This window comes from Callospermophilus lateralis, chromosome 9 (assembly GCF_048772815.1).
Source record: "Callospermophilus lateralis isolate mCalLat2 chromosome 9, mCalLat2.hap1, whole genome shotgun sequence".
Taxonomy (NCBI): domain Eukaryota; kingdom Metazoa; phylum Chordata; class Mammalia; order Rodentia; family Sciuridae; genus Callospermophilus; species Callospermophilus lateralis.
In genome coordinates, this window is record NC_135313.1 from 86,649,529 (window position 1) to 86,663,428 (window position 13,900).

The 13,900-nt window shown below is 30.7% G+C and overlaps 1 protein-coding gene across 1 annotated transcript in view; it reads left to right on the top strand.

The window, feature by feature from the left end:
* The window catches only part of Lrp1b (LDL receptor related protein 1B), a 1,566,902-nt gene that overhangs the window by 1,121,607 nt on the left and 431,395 nt on the right, over positions 1-13,900 (top strand). The window lies entirely within an intron of this gene.

Here is a 13,900-nt window from a genome sequence, read left to right on the forward strand (position 1 = left end):
TATTAAAAAAATGGATGTGACTATATCATCCAATACCCCAAAATGTCAAAGAAGCAATTAACTGCTAGCATGTACAGCATGTATATTATGACTGTTAGCTTCTAATCTTTAGATATTCAAGGTCTCATCACCATGATTTTTTTGCAGTTAAGCATTAGAACTTTGGGGAAAATTCTTTCAGTATAAAACTGCTCTAAATTATTTTCTTCCAATGCATGGAATGATATCTTTAAAAACAGCTGCCTAATGATTTCCAGTTAATCATATTTTCTTAAATGTCAATTATTTTCTATATATGTATGTATGAATGTTTAGATAGACCTTTGTATTTAAACATAATAGTATTGATGTGAAAATATTACTATAGAAATAATTTAATGCTTTTAATATCTTATGGGACATGATTATATAATCATCAGTCAGTGTAGATTATCCACAGAATTGAGATAAACCTCTTTCTTGTCCTCATATATCAGCATAAGGACCATCATCTTCTTGTAGCACCTTTTCTCCTCTACTCTATATAAATTCCATATTATATATGAATATGTTATATATATATTTCCCTTTATGTGTCACCATACTGAGATCATTTTTTTTCTTTTCTTTTAAATTGAAAAAAGTATATAAATTTATTATAGAAATTTCAAGTCATATGGAATTAAGTATAAAATTTCTGCCTTCCTACTGCAATTATCAGTCCCATTTATGCATCCATAACTGACAACTGACATTGCTTCTAGAATTTTCTTTATGTATGTGTGTATATAATTTATAATTTCAAAAGTAGAATGTTACTAGATGTATTAGCTACCTACCTTTTTCCCAATAACCATATATTGCAAAGCTTTCATTTTGGTATATATAGTTTCATCTTACTCTTGGAAAGGCTGCACTTCATTCTATATTCAGGATAAACTCTATATTTTATAATTTTATGAACATTGTTTCTGATATCTTACCATTCCACACAATGTCACAATGAACATATGTATGTAGAATTATGTTTAATCACACATGTGACTATTTTCTTAGCATAGAAATCTAGAATTAATCATGACATCAGTCAGTGGGTATTTTATTTCTTATAGATTGTCAAACAAAAGGCCCTATAAATTTATATTTTAACCAATTTTCTATGAAAAGGCTCATTATCCTACACTTTTCCCAATAATGATTTTATGATTTTTGTTAAGGAAATATAATATGCAAAATTATTACCTTCTATTAATATACATTTACCTGATAGGTAATAAGACACAGCATCTAATTGTATGTTTACACATATCAAAATAATTTTTTAGGTCAATGTGATATTATACATTGCCATTCCATGCTAATACTTGCCATTGTTCATTTTGAATTTCCAGCCTATAATATCTTCCACAATTCTTTTTGCTTATCCCAATGCTATTCAGACTGAAAATCAGATCAAGTATATTCTTTAAAAATAAATATTCACATTTTTCTAATATAGGTTAAAATATTTATTGATAATTTCATATCAGTTTATATTTTATGGCACAGCAAATTGTTTCTCTGTATGTATATGTGTAGATATGTCCATCTGTATCAAAAACCACACTAACTGTATTGATCATGGAGTTCATGCATATTTGAGACTCACTGATTTTTAGGGTGTATGTCCGTGAAACTTTCATTATAATACCGTTGGTCCTTTATTTGCCCAGACCGATGCAATTCACAGTTGGAAGTGCTCATGTTGTAACCACACACAGGAACTAACTTACTCATCCATTTTCAGTATTCCACATCCTTTGTCAGCATGATGGTTATCAAGATGAGTATCAGTCCATAGACTTTTGAAGCCATAGTTTAGAGAAGAAAACATCAAGTAAACAATCACTGAAATATAAGATCTACAAGATACTAGTGGCCTTTAGAGAATTAAAAAGTCTTCCTGCAGAAGGATGGAGAATCTCATGAGTGTTTTAAAGATGAAGCTGTACAAATCTAACAGAGTGAATTTAAAGAATGAATAGGAACCTTTCAGGTGGTAAAGGAAAAAGGAAAACCTGTGATTCTCAAACTATGGATCTTTGGGCATCTGTAATATACTGTCAGTACATCTAAGAGATCAAAAATATTTTCATAGTAATTAAATATCATTTGACAAGTTTTTACCATGTTGACATTTGCATGGATGATTTAATGACAATGTGGCTAAACTATGGCCCTTTCATGTTAGTCAACACAGTGGCTTCAAACTATTTTAGAGGTCATTGGATTTTTCACTGTCACTTGGCAAGAAAAAAAAGTACCAATTTTGCTTGAAAGAAAGGTAAAAAAATATGATTCTTTTAATTCTGACCCTTCAGTTGAGATTTCTTTAATATTCTGTATGATGTAAGATGAAACATACATAAGGCACTCATATTACATTCTGAAGGAAACTATATTCGAATGATTGTTTGGGCTCATGCTTTCTTCAAGGAATATCAGGTTTTACTTGAAAGAATGAAGAACAGACAAACTAGTTATGCAAATCAAGATGTGTGGCAGAAGTGTTCTAAGGAATATACAATGAGAATATCATTTCAAGGAGAATGATAAATAGTATTTTATTCAAATAAGGAAAATTAAGTTTTCAAGTAAATATTATCTTTTGGAAGACTTTTATTCACCACAGTAAGCTTTATGTTTTCCCTAATGCTTTCTGGTCTTCACTGATGAGATGGATTATGATAAAAACTAATGTGACTTTTGGGTACTGCATAGAAAATGTGTCAACCATTAGAAATGTGCCTAAGTCAGGAAACCAGTATTTTCCAAATGACATGACAAAATCATGCAAGGATAAATGATCCATTTGAATTCAATATAGACCAATGAATGTTAATGTAACAGATTGAAAAGGTCATCACTATGGTATCTGCAACTGACCTTTAAGTTTGACCACTTGTCATGTGTTGGTGTAGTATAAAGGAAGAATACTAGAGTTACTTGAAAAGGCTATGAAAATATCTACTCCTTTATTAACTATATTGTTGCCTGAGGCTGGATTTTCTTCATGTAACTCACCAAATGACAGAAATGATAGGATGAAAAAGTTATGAGGAACCAGCTAGATTTAATAGATTCACACAATTATAAAATAATGTTCTATATGCACTTTTTAAAAGTATAGCTTTTAGATGATTTTATATTCATACACAAATCGATTCATTATTCTAAGTTTTACAGAAATTGGTAAACCATCAACATATTTTCAATATGAATTTCTAGTATGATAAATAAGTATAGGTAAAATCCACAGATTTTATCTATAGATTTATCTAAAGATTCCAGATTCTCTGGAATCTTTAAGAATGTTTAGGAGTATAAAGATCCTCAGGTCAAAAAAATTAAAAACTACTCCCCTAGACAAAGAAGTCAGAAAGTTTTAATATGAAGGAATGAAAAAGCAAATGTTATGCAAGGAGTCTTTTAGTTTTATTAAAATACAGGTTGTATGCATGAATGGGTGTGAGATGAAGCGGAGGTGGGGGGGGTGGGCAGGGGGACGGGTGTAGTAAGCATCCTGATATTGAGGGACTTGGTCTGTCAAAAGACAGAGTTTCTTAAAAAAAAAAAAAAAGTTTAATTGAGATATAGTTTACATGCCATATAATTCATAACTCTATATTGTACTAGTCAATCTATTTTGTTATACTATGTTGTTTGTTTTTAAATTGTGGAAAAATGTGTGTTTACAGAAATTTATGTATGAGTGTATATATATATATATATATATATATATATATATATATATATATATGACAAAATGAGAATATCACTTCAAGGAGAATTTAAACTGTTTTTGAACATTCAACTTAGTGTATTCACAATGTTGTATAACTGTCATCTTTGTTTCTGAAATTTTTTAGTTACTTCAAACAGAAATTCTTTTAAAATTAGTAATTCTCCATATTTCTCCTCCCTCAGTTCCTGGTAGCATCTAATATACATTTATTTCTGTCTATGAATTTGCCAACATATTTCATATGAGCAGAATCCTAAATTATTTCTTCTTTTTGTATGATTTACTTCACATAACATTTTTGAAATATGTTGATGCTGTAGTACCTATTGGAACTTGAACTCTTTTTATGGCTGAACAGTATTCCATTGTGTGCACATACTACATTTTGTTTGTTTATCCTTTTGTTCATGCACACTGGGGTATTTTCTCATTTTAGTTCTTGTAAATAATGCTGTGATGAATATTGATGTACAATATCTAGGATAAAGAGTTTTAATTTTATTCAGTAGATGAAGGGAAGTCAATAGAATAGTGTGAAGCATATGCATGTTTTGTAAAGATCTCTCTGCGGTGTGTTTGATAAAGTTTAAGGGCCATATCTGAATGCAGAGATGGCCTAGGATATTATACAGTATTTTATGTCCTGTTTTAACAGTGGTATATGTACAATCAAACTTTTCTAATCGTCTCATCCAGTATCAGATCACTAAAATCAATCACTTTTTAATGATGTTAGGTGTCAACTTACAGGCATAGATGATAAATGAAAACCTAGTGGCTGAGAGTATGGAATCAGTCAATTTGGGATTCCAATTTGAATTCACTGTCTATTTTCTGTATGCCACTAAGTATCATTTTTCCTACCAACAAAATGAAAAACTAACTTGTAATTTTTTTCTGTGGAGATTTTAAAAGAAAAGGTATAGAAAAAAAACTTACAAATAAGCATAATTTTACTTTAAAACTTTATATCACTGTATTTGTGAATCATTTAGGATAATTACATTTGCCCTAAATTATTTTTACCACATACATTAGAGTAGTTAAATAATCAAAAATAATTACTATAATTATAGGTATGAGGTAATGGATTAAGGTCTGTCTGGAACTTAAAAATTAATTAAGATTAGTCTATATGGATAATTTACATTTTAGGAAATAATTTGATTTTCTAAAATGTTTCCCTTGTCACACAAACCCCTGCTAAGAAGTGATTATTTTTTTAAACATTGAAATTTGCCTTCAAGTTTTCTTAGAGAATTTACACTGGGACTTGTCAGACCAAACAAGCAAAAGAAATTAAAAAATAAAACAAAAAATAAAGTTATTAACACATAAATAAGTAATATTTGTGTATGTGTTGGCATTCCATTTCATTAAATCTGGAATACTTCCTTTTGTTATATATGGTTAACAAACACTAAATTCATGAAAATTTGATTACATATTTAAACATGTCAGAGAGCTCTAAATATTTTAACAAATCCTGTTCAGACTTATATTTTTCACATAGTTGAATATGGGAAAGGACAGGATGTCTTTAATTCTCCAGTTCATATAGACTGAACTTTTTGCCCTAAGATTTGACGGAAGAGCCATTAAGTATAATTAGGTATTTATTAAGTCTTATGATATGGAATAGATTATCAGTTGAAGGTGAATAAAGGTGAAAATGTTTCCTTTCTAATCTCCAGGAGTTCACAGTACAGAAAGAGAAAAATAACATGGTTTCCTGTCTCTATATAGAGACAAGACCTCTGGACAATATATTGTTGAAAAATTTTACTTTAAAACTTTATATCACTATATTTGTGGATCATTTAGGATAATTACATTTGCCCTAAATTATTTTAACCCATCTCTGGTTTTAAAAGTGGCAGTTATTGATATTTTAAAGGAAAATTAAAAAGATTTCTCATCTCAATAAACAAAACTGAATTTTTCTTAAATCATTAGCAAAGCAGAAATATGAATCATAGAAAATGATAAAACAACAGAATTCTGGCACCTCCAGCTATGAAACCCAGAGGGAAGGTATCTAAAAAGGCATGCTTAAACAAAGGAATGGGGTATGGTTGTTTCCCAGGGAAGAAAAATTGAAATACTGTGGTGCCCATGCTGGTGACTTGTAGGAACTTACTACCCCCAGAAGCTTAGAGATCACAAAAACAGCCCTGTGACCAGCTCTGACCCCAGGCCTTTGCAAGCTGATGGCTCTATAAATTCTCTCATACTCTATGGAGTGGAAACTCTTCAGAATCATAAAAGAGCAGGATAAAATTTAAGACCCAGAGGTCAAATAGAGGCAATTAGAGAACCACCCAACAGAGTAAATTGAGTGCTGAAGGAGAGGTTAAAAAAATAACCTCTTTACTTGAAAAGAAACTGAAAATTCAGTTTTCATAGCACTTGTGGAATCTTCAGAAAGATAGCTTTAAAAAATAAAAATGAAAATAATAAACAAATCTAAGAATTTTATAAGTATCAGGGAGTTTATCAAAGAGAAGAATGGGGAAAAAAGTCTATAAAAGGAATAAGGAATAGCAAATCAAAGAGGCCAATATTATATGTGTAAAACTTAATTTTATTAAAACAAAAACAACTAAATAGCTTGGAAATGAGAAATATAGTTATTACAACAAAAAATTTTAAAAATCATTATTGACAGAATATAGTTTATCCTAATGAAAGTGAGAATGCAGAAATCAAATAAAATTAATTAAGAAATGCACAAAGTATGCAGGTAAAGAACACAAAATACACGAGAAGAGTTGTCAAACTTCGAGGACAAACTGGTACCTTTACATACTTTTAGCTAACAAATATTGATGAAAGGCAAAGACAAGACAGAAGAACAGTAAAAGAATATTCAAAGTGATAATAGAGTTTACTAGAAATGAAGAAGGAAACGGATTCTTAGAATAAAAATGCAGTCTGTATTAAGGACAATAAAATTAAGGCAGCCATCAAAGTAAAACTGCACAGCATTAGGAAAAGGGAAAATCTCTAGACTCAACCAGAAGCCATACATAGATCATACAAAGGAAGGACAGAGTGATTCAAACAGACATTTCATCAGCAACAAGAGTAAAATCTTCAGACTATAAGGAAACATGTAATTCTATAACTGACTAAATTATTATCCAAAATGAATGCAAATACAGATTGTTTCATAACTACAAAGTCAATAATCATGCATCTTTATTTTCTCACTGAAAAGAAAATTAATAGCTTCAGACTTGAATGTAATGCCTGATAAAAAATAAAATTTACATTTTATATGAAAACTCAATATATGTGTTTCAGTTTTACAAAGAAAAGTCCTCATTCTGTAAGATGCATTTCGATATTTTGTTTTAGCCAACCACAGTGCAGAGATTTTTTTAAAGCAAATATTGCTTAATATAAATTCAAATGGTGTCTCTGAATTCAATAACCAATTAAAACATGTAAGTTTTAAAAAGCAACTCATAAACTAGTAATAAAAGTAAAGGATGTTCCAGACTTTAATAGAGAAAATTACAAAATGTTTGTGAAGGACATAAAGAATGACCTTAAATAAAGAGGGAAATTGTGATTTTCATAATGGGAAAGAGTTTTCCCATTTCCATATGTATGGAAATTTGCACCAAATTATCTTTAAGTTTAATGCAATGCAAAATGCCGAAATCAATTTTTCATTGAATTTTATATGCTGAGAGTAAAATTCATGTGGAAGAGCAAAATAGCAAAAATAATAAAGGAGGTTATAAAGAAATATAAATTTGTAATCTCTTTGAAAAGTTTCTTTATTATTAAAAAGCTGAAGTAGTTAAAACAATGTGATAATGCCAAAAGAACTGTTTAAGTGGAACAGAACAGTGCAGATCCATATATACATACAAATATAACTTGCATGCAAATTAGTTATAATTGCTATATTGGATTTACAAATAAATAGAAAAATAATAGATTATATTTAATAAATTTTGCTAGGACATTTATATATAAAGCAAGAAATAATATGAAATTAAATCTCTAGTTCAAACTATACTGCAAAGTAGATTTCAAATATATTAAAATGTAAATGTTAGGAGTATTTTAATGTAAAAAAAATAGCATATCCAAAGGATAAGAATAAATTTTATAAATTAGGAATAAAATACTTCAAAAGATACAAATTTGATATATTTTACCTAATTAAAATTAAAAATTATTTTTTGAATTTTCTATTTCTATTCCTTTTAGATTTACATGACGATAGAATGCATTTTGACATTATACATACATGGAGTATAATTATTTTAACTAGGATCCCAATCTTGTGGTTGTACATAATGGAGAGTTTCACTGGTGATATATTCATATATGAATATAGAGAAGTTATGTCCAATTTATTCTATATTTCTTCCGAGTCCTGTTCCCCTTCCCTTCATTCCCCTTTGTCTATTTGCAGCATGGTTATAAAGGAACTTAAGTGGCGAAACAAACACTAGTGGAAGATATTTCTAATCCTTAAAAGTAACAAATATCCCAACTAGAGTTTTGATGTATCATTACTAAGGCTAATAGAAATATGGGCAAGATATGATTAGGTAGAAAACCTAATATAATAATTGTGATGACTGGATGATCAGAAATGGCCTCCTTCATAGTTTGGCATTTGAAAGGTTGTGTGCTGAATAACTGGGCCACAATTCTATAATTATCCATTTTTTGGATGTTCTCATGGTTCCACAGGAGGGCTGGCTCTCATATATGAACACAACTCATAAACCTCTGCTCCTACCAAAATTGCTAACATCTCATTTTTCAAAGTGAGCCCTATGGCCAAGTCCAGATTCAAGGAGAATGAACTCACCAAGTGATGGGAAAGCTGCAAAGTAGTTGTACACATATTGGGAGAGCAGGGATTTTCAACTTCTGCAACTGACAAAGTTATACAGGTGATTACTAACCCACATACAGAAGCTTCCAAATAATACACTAAAATGTGTGCCAGCTTTTTAAAACTCACCGTTATTTTGTTGTTGTCATTGTATCTGTTATATACCAATAATGGAGTATGACTATCCTGTTTGGTTTATCCACGAGCCATAAATCAATCTGTTTGATGATGAAAATAAAATGGAGCAGGAAAGGACTATTTAGTGGAGAAAATATATAATGAAACTAAAGCTATAATAAAACTACACAAGTGTTAACCAGATTTAATGGATACTATCAGCTTCAAATGAATATTTTTGAAAGATTTAAGCAAATGATGCTGAACTTTTTCTAATAAGTCCTTCACTGTTGTTTTTAAGCCAATTTAATTGTCCCTTTTTTTTCTGTTTATACAATGTGACTGTAAAATTTGGTGTTTGTTTTATAGTTTAGGCTTGAACAAAGTCGGCTATATGTGGAAACTGAGGGAAAAAAAAACATCTGTGATATAGTGTTAGAAGTGGCATTTTTTATGGGAAGTAATCAAAGAAAGTATACATATTAGAACTTTCCTTTTGAGGGATTTATGTCATAAATTCAGCAAATGAAATCAAGGTACTATGAATTATAAGAAGGGTTTGAAGGGCCACCTGATGAATTCAAATAATTTAAGAAAGCGGAAGAGTGGCTGTGGGATGATGCAAGGATACATATGAGTCCAGATTTTTTTCCCAAAGATGATTGTAATTTGCAGAAGTGAAGTTGACTGTTACTCTTTGAAGGGGCAAGTTATTTTAATTTCATATGCATAATAAAGTGTGCTTGGGTTTTCAGGCTTATATGCAAGAATAAACAAACTTACTGAAAATCAAGAAGGATTATTTACATACTTAACCTTATCCTGCTATTCTTAGCTTTCTAGTTGAATGTAACTGATTAAAATTGCAGAGAGAAAGCGAAAGGGGGTAGGAAAATGAGAGTGTCCAAAGAACCTATATTTCATTCTTCAGTTAATTCTCTGTTGACCACATTCATTGTTTTGAGAGAGAGAATTTTTAATATTTATTTATTTTTTTTTTAGTTTTCGGTAGACACAACATCTTTATTTTATTTTTATGTGGTGCTGAGGATCAAAACCCAGCACCCCCTGTTTGTCAGTCGAGTGTGTTACCGCTTGAGCCACATCCCCAGCCCACACATTCATTGTTTTTAACCAGGCCTAGACCCAAGAGATTTAAGACATCTAATGCTCTTCCTACCACTGTCCTATATTATCAAATGCTTTTTTCTACATTTTCTAACTATAACATATACAATTTTCTCAAAAACTTTCTAAGAATGGACATATTTTTCCATTTATGTGGCTTAATCATTGTGATGATTTATAATAGGACCTTAATTATTTATTGTTCCCATAAGTCCAAATTTGCTAATTCATTTCTTGACAAACAGACAAGTGAAATCTCTAGACATGTACTAAGAATTTGCTTATTATACATGTTAAGGTCATCTGATAGTCATTATTAGTCATTTTCTCATAGAAAAGTAGGAGTCTCTCCTATTCATAGTTTAAAAAGTCATTATATTTATTTTCCCCAAGCATCACATTTGTTAAGATTAATTTTCTCTGCTCTTATATACATTGGGCCATGTATTCATTATGTATTTCTCTTCTGAATCATCCCTTCTACATGTTAGAAATTTATTTTCTTATTTCTGAATAATTGCTACTTTTCTACTTTCTTTGCCTTCTGTTTTTTCAATAATATATCTTGTTGTTTACTAACATCTTTATCATGTAGTTAGATTAGAATAAATGATTTTTTAATATTCTTTCTGAAGGTCCAGATTTTGAGAGATGTTTAAAATTCAGTTCAAATCCATTTACACCCTGCAATCCTTTGTAGTGTGGGCTGCATTATTCTTATTTTTGGTACCAGGGATTGAATTTAGGGGCACTTAACCACCGAGCTACATGCCCAGTCCGTTTTATTTTTATTTTTTTATTTTGAGACACTGTCTCCATAAGTTGCTTAGGACTTAGCTAATTTGCTAAGGCTGGCTTTGAACTTGAAATCCTCCTGCCTCAGCCTCCTGAACCTCTGGCATTATAGGCATATGCCACTGTACTCATCTCTTACCATTTCCTTATTTACTACCATACACTTTTGTTTCATTTTCTTCCATACTATTCCCTTAAATAAATATCAAGTGAGAGGCTGAGGGCATAGCTCAGTGAGTGAACATGTATTCAGCTTGTTCAAGGCCATAGGTTCAATCCATAGCACCAATTAGCACAAAACAAAACAAGCAAAGAAAAAATACCAAGTGGTTTTTAAATGCTTTTAGGCAGGATGTGTTTGTGCTCTTTTTTTTTTCCGTTTTAATCTAAAACATAACTTATCACTTATATAGTAATAATAACTTATTTATTATGAACTTCTTTTGTCAGCTATATAATTAGGTTGTTGAAGAACTTTAGGCTCCGTTTGAAGTTTGAAGATAATATTTTGTATTTTTTGCTTAGTTTTGCTAAGGTGGTCACAGAGGGGATAGAATATAGAGTCTTAAGCCTTTATGAAGGGAGTATGGAATATTGGTTAAAAGCAGAGATTTTAGAGCCAGGATGTCTGTCTAAAGTTAACTCTAGAATTGACTCATCATTTCCCTTCTGCTCATCACAAGCTATGTCTTTAGTAAATTATTCAACCTCTCCTCAATTTCCTATTTTAGAAATAAAGGCAATATTAGTAGCAATCTCAGGTTGATGAGATTCAATGAGTTAATATATGTTGGTAAGAATAAGACTTAGAATTTATTAAGAACTCAATTAGCACATTCCAAGTGCTAGGATTCCAGGCTTGTAGGGGATTTCTGACCCTTAAGGGTTGCCTTTAGCTCAACAGTAGCTTCCTCACACCAAACTTTTCATCAGTTAGCAATATAATTTTGAGGTTTTTGCCTTCAGTTTTATTAATTGAGTCATTTTTCTTAAAGCTATTCATAATTAAATGTTAGTAGAATCTGGTCAGCATGCAAAATGACTGCTACAAGTTGCAAAACTTTTGAAGAACACATTTGTTTTCTCTCTTTATTCTTAGAATTTGTACATTTAAAGAAAGTAGAGGGTCTGTAAGGTAAGGACATTTGTGATGAGAAGGATTTAGAACTCCAAAATTCCTCCCTCATCTCACAGTGTTTTTTTGAGGGTTCTGAGATTTTTCATGACAGAAGAGGCTCCTGCTCCAATAATATAATATGCTTTTTAAGTAGCAAAAATAAGTAGCAAAATGGATAGGAAAAGACAATAGAGATACTTACAAGATGACAGTATGGATTCCTTTTATTAGAATTCTCTGTTTTTATAAAGATCAGAACACTTCTCAGTCTCATATACATTGTGCCCTGGGAACTCTTGACATTTTGTCTCTGATTGCATGTCAATGTGGAAATAATACTAATAAAAGCCTCAAAAATAAGATAAAAAAACAATACTGGTAAACAAGCAATGCAACAGATAAATGAGAATGCTGATTTTATATGCTGTGGTTTGTCTTAATCTACACTGAAATTTGATTGCCATTGTAGTAGTGTTAAGAGATACTGTTTAAGAAGTGGTTAGATCACTAAAGGAAAGTAATGTCTTTTACACTGAAGTGGATTCATTTTTGCAAAAGTGAGTTGTTACAAAGCAAGTTTGCTTGAGTTTTATCTCTTATGCACTTATCTCCTCTATTCTCTTTCTACTTTTCTATCATGTTTTATGATGCACTAAGAAAGCATTCACCAGGAAGGTTTCCAGGCCTCCAGAAACATGAGTCAAATAACATCTTACCTTTATAAACTTCCCAGTGTCAGGTATTATGCTATCACAACAGAAAATGGACTATGACATCCTGTAATAAAACACATTGTGATAAGTTCATTTTGCATTATCACTTTGTCTCTGCATGATACTAGAAAGAGGTGTAGAATGATAGCTAAAAACAGAATTTATCAGTAATCCATGAACACTCTGAGACTAGCAAAACATTTACAAAGTTCTTAGTTTTTGCTATGTTCAAAAACTCTGAAATTTTAGTGGAATAAATCTAGTGAGATAGTTATTTGATAGTATCATGCATGTTTAAGATGACAAAAGAACTTAAATCTGAAACAGCCAGTGACTTTGGAAGTACCTGTTGATTGTACCTCTTAAATGTCTGACAGACAATGAGGGAAAATGAGGTTAATTTAGTCACCATTCAAAACACAACTGTAATAATCTTTGTCCTCTGCCACTTTTAGAGAACAAAAAGAGTTTAGAGAAAAGATGAACATTTATTTCAGATTTAATAACAGCACAAGCACAATGTTTCACTTAATTTTTCTTTAGTATGGCATGAACTATGTATTTGCATTTAGAAGTCAAATTGCGATTTTTTTTTTTTTTTAAATAGTACTAGAGTTTGAACTCAGTTCCTGTATATGTTGTTAGAGTGCCTGGACATGCTAGGCAAGCACTCCAACTCTGAGCTATATCCTCAGACTACAATTAATACCTGTTACATAGGATTTTGACAATTACTTAGGATTTATTTGGACTCCATAGTATTTTCCTTACTTTGTGATTTACCTCCATTACTATTACTAAAATATATATTCAGAATGCAAAGAAGCAAATTGAATAATAGCAAAATTTAGGACCGATATTTGTATAGCACTATATAATACATTTTGTCATTCTGATGAAGTATTAATAACAAATGGTTTATTTAGACATGAGGATGTTTTAAAACAATGTATAGGCTTTCTACATGTACTCCAATGCCAAGTTTTCTTTCTGTATAATTTGTATATATGAACTACACAGATTCAAAAATAAGGAAGAATCAGTATCATAATTTTTAAAATACATGCCTAAAGTAAACCATCTAAATTCAGATTTATTAAATGTCTATTCTACTAAAGCAGTGCAGTGTATTAAATAGTCCATTCTCAATTTCCTCTGCATAAGCATTAAACATACTGCTTTCTTACCTTTATTTCACTTGGTTAACCAGTTTTTACACTTCACCAGTCAAGTTTAGCTCTTCCTCCTACCCACAAGATATATACACACACAGTAATCTCAAGCCAGAGGTAAATGTATCTCTGTAGCTTGCACAATTTATAAGAACAATATTTTTATTTTTTTATATTTATTTACTATTGAAGAGCAGACCCTATGTGCCTTGCCTCTCAGTTTGTCTC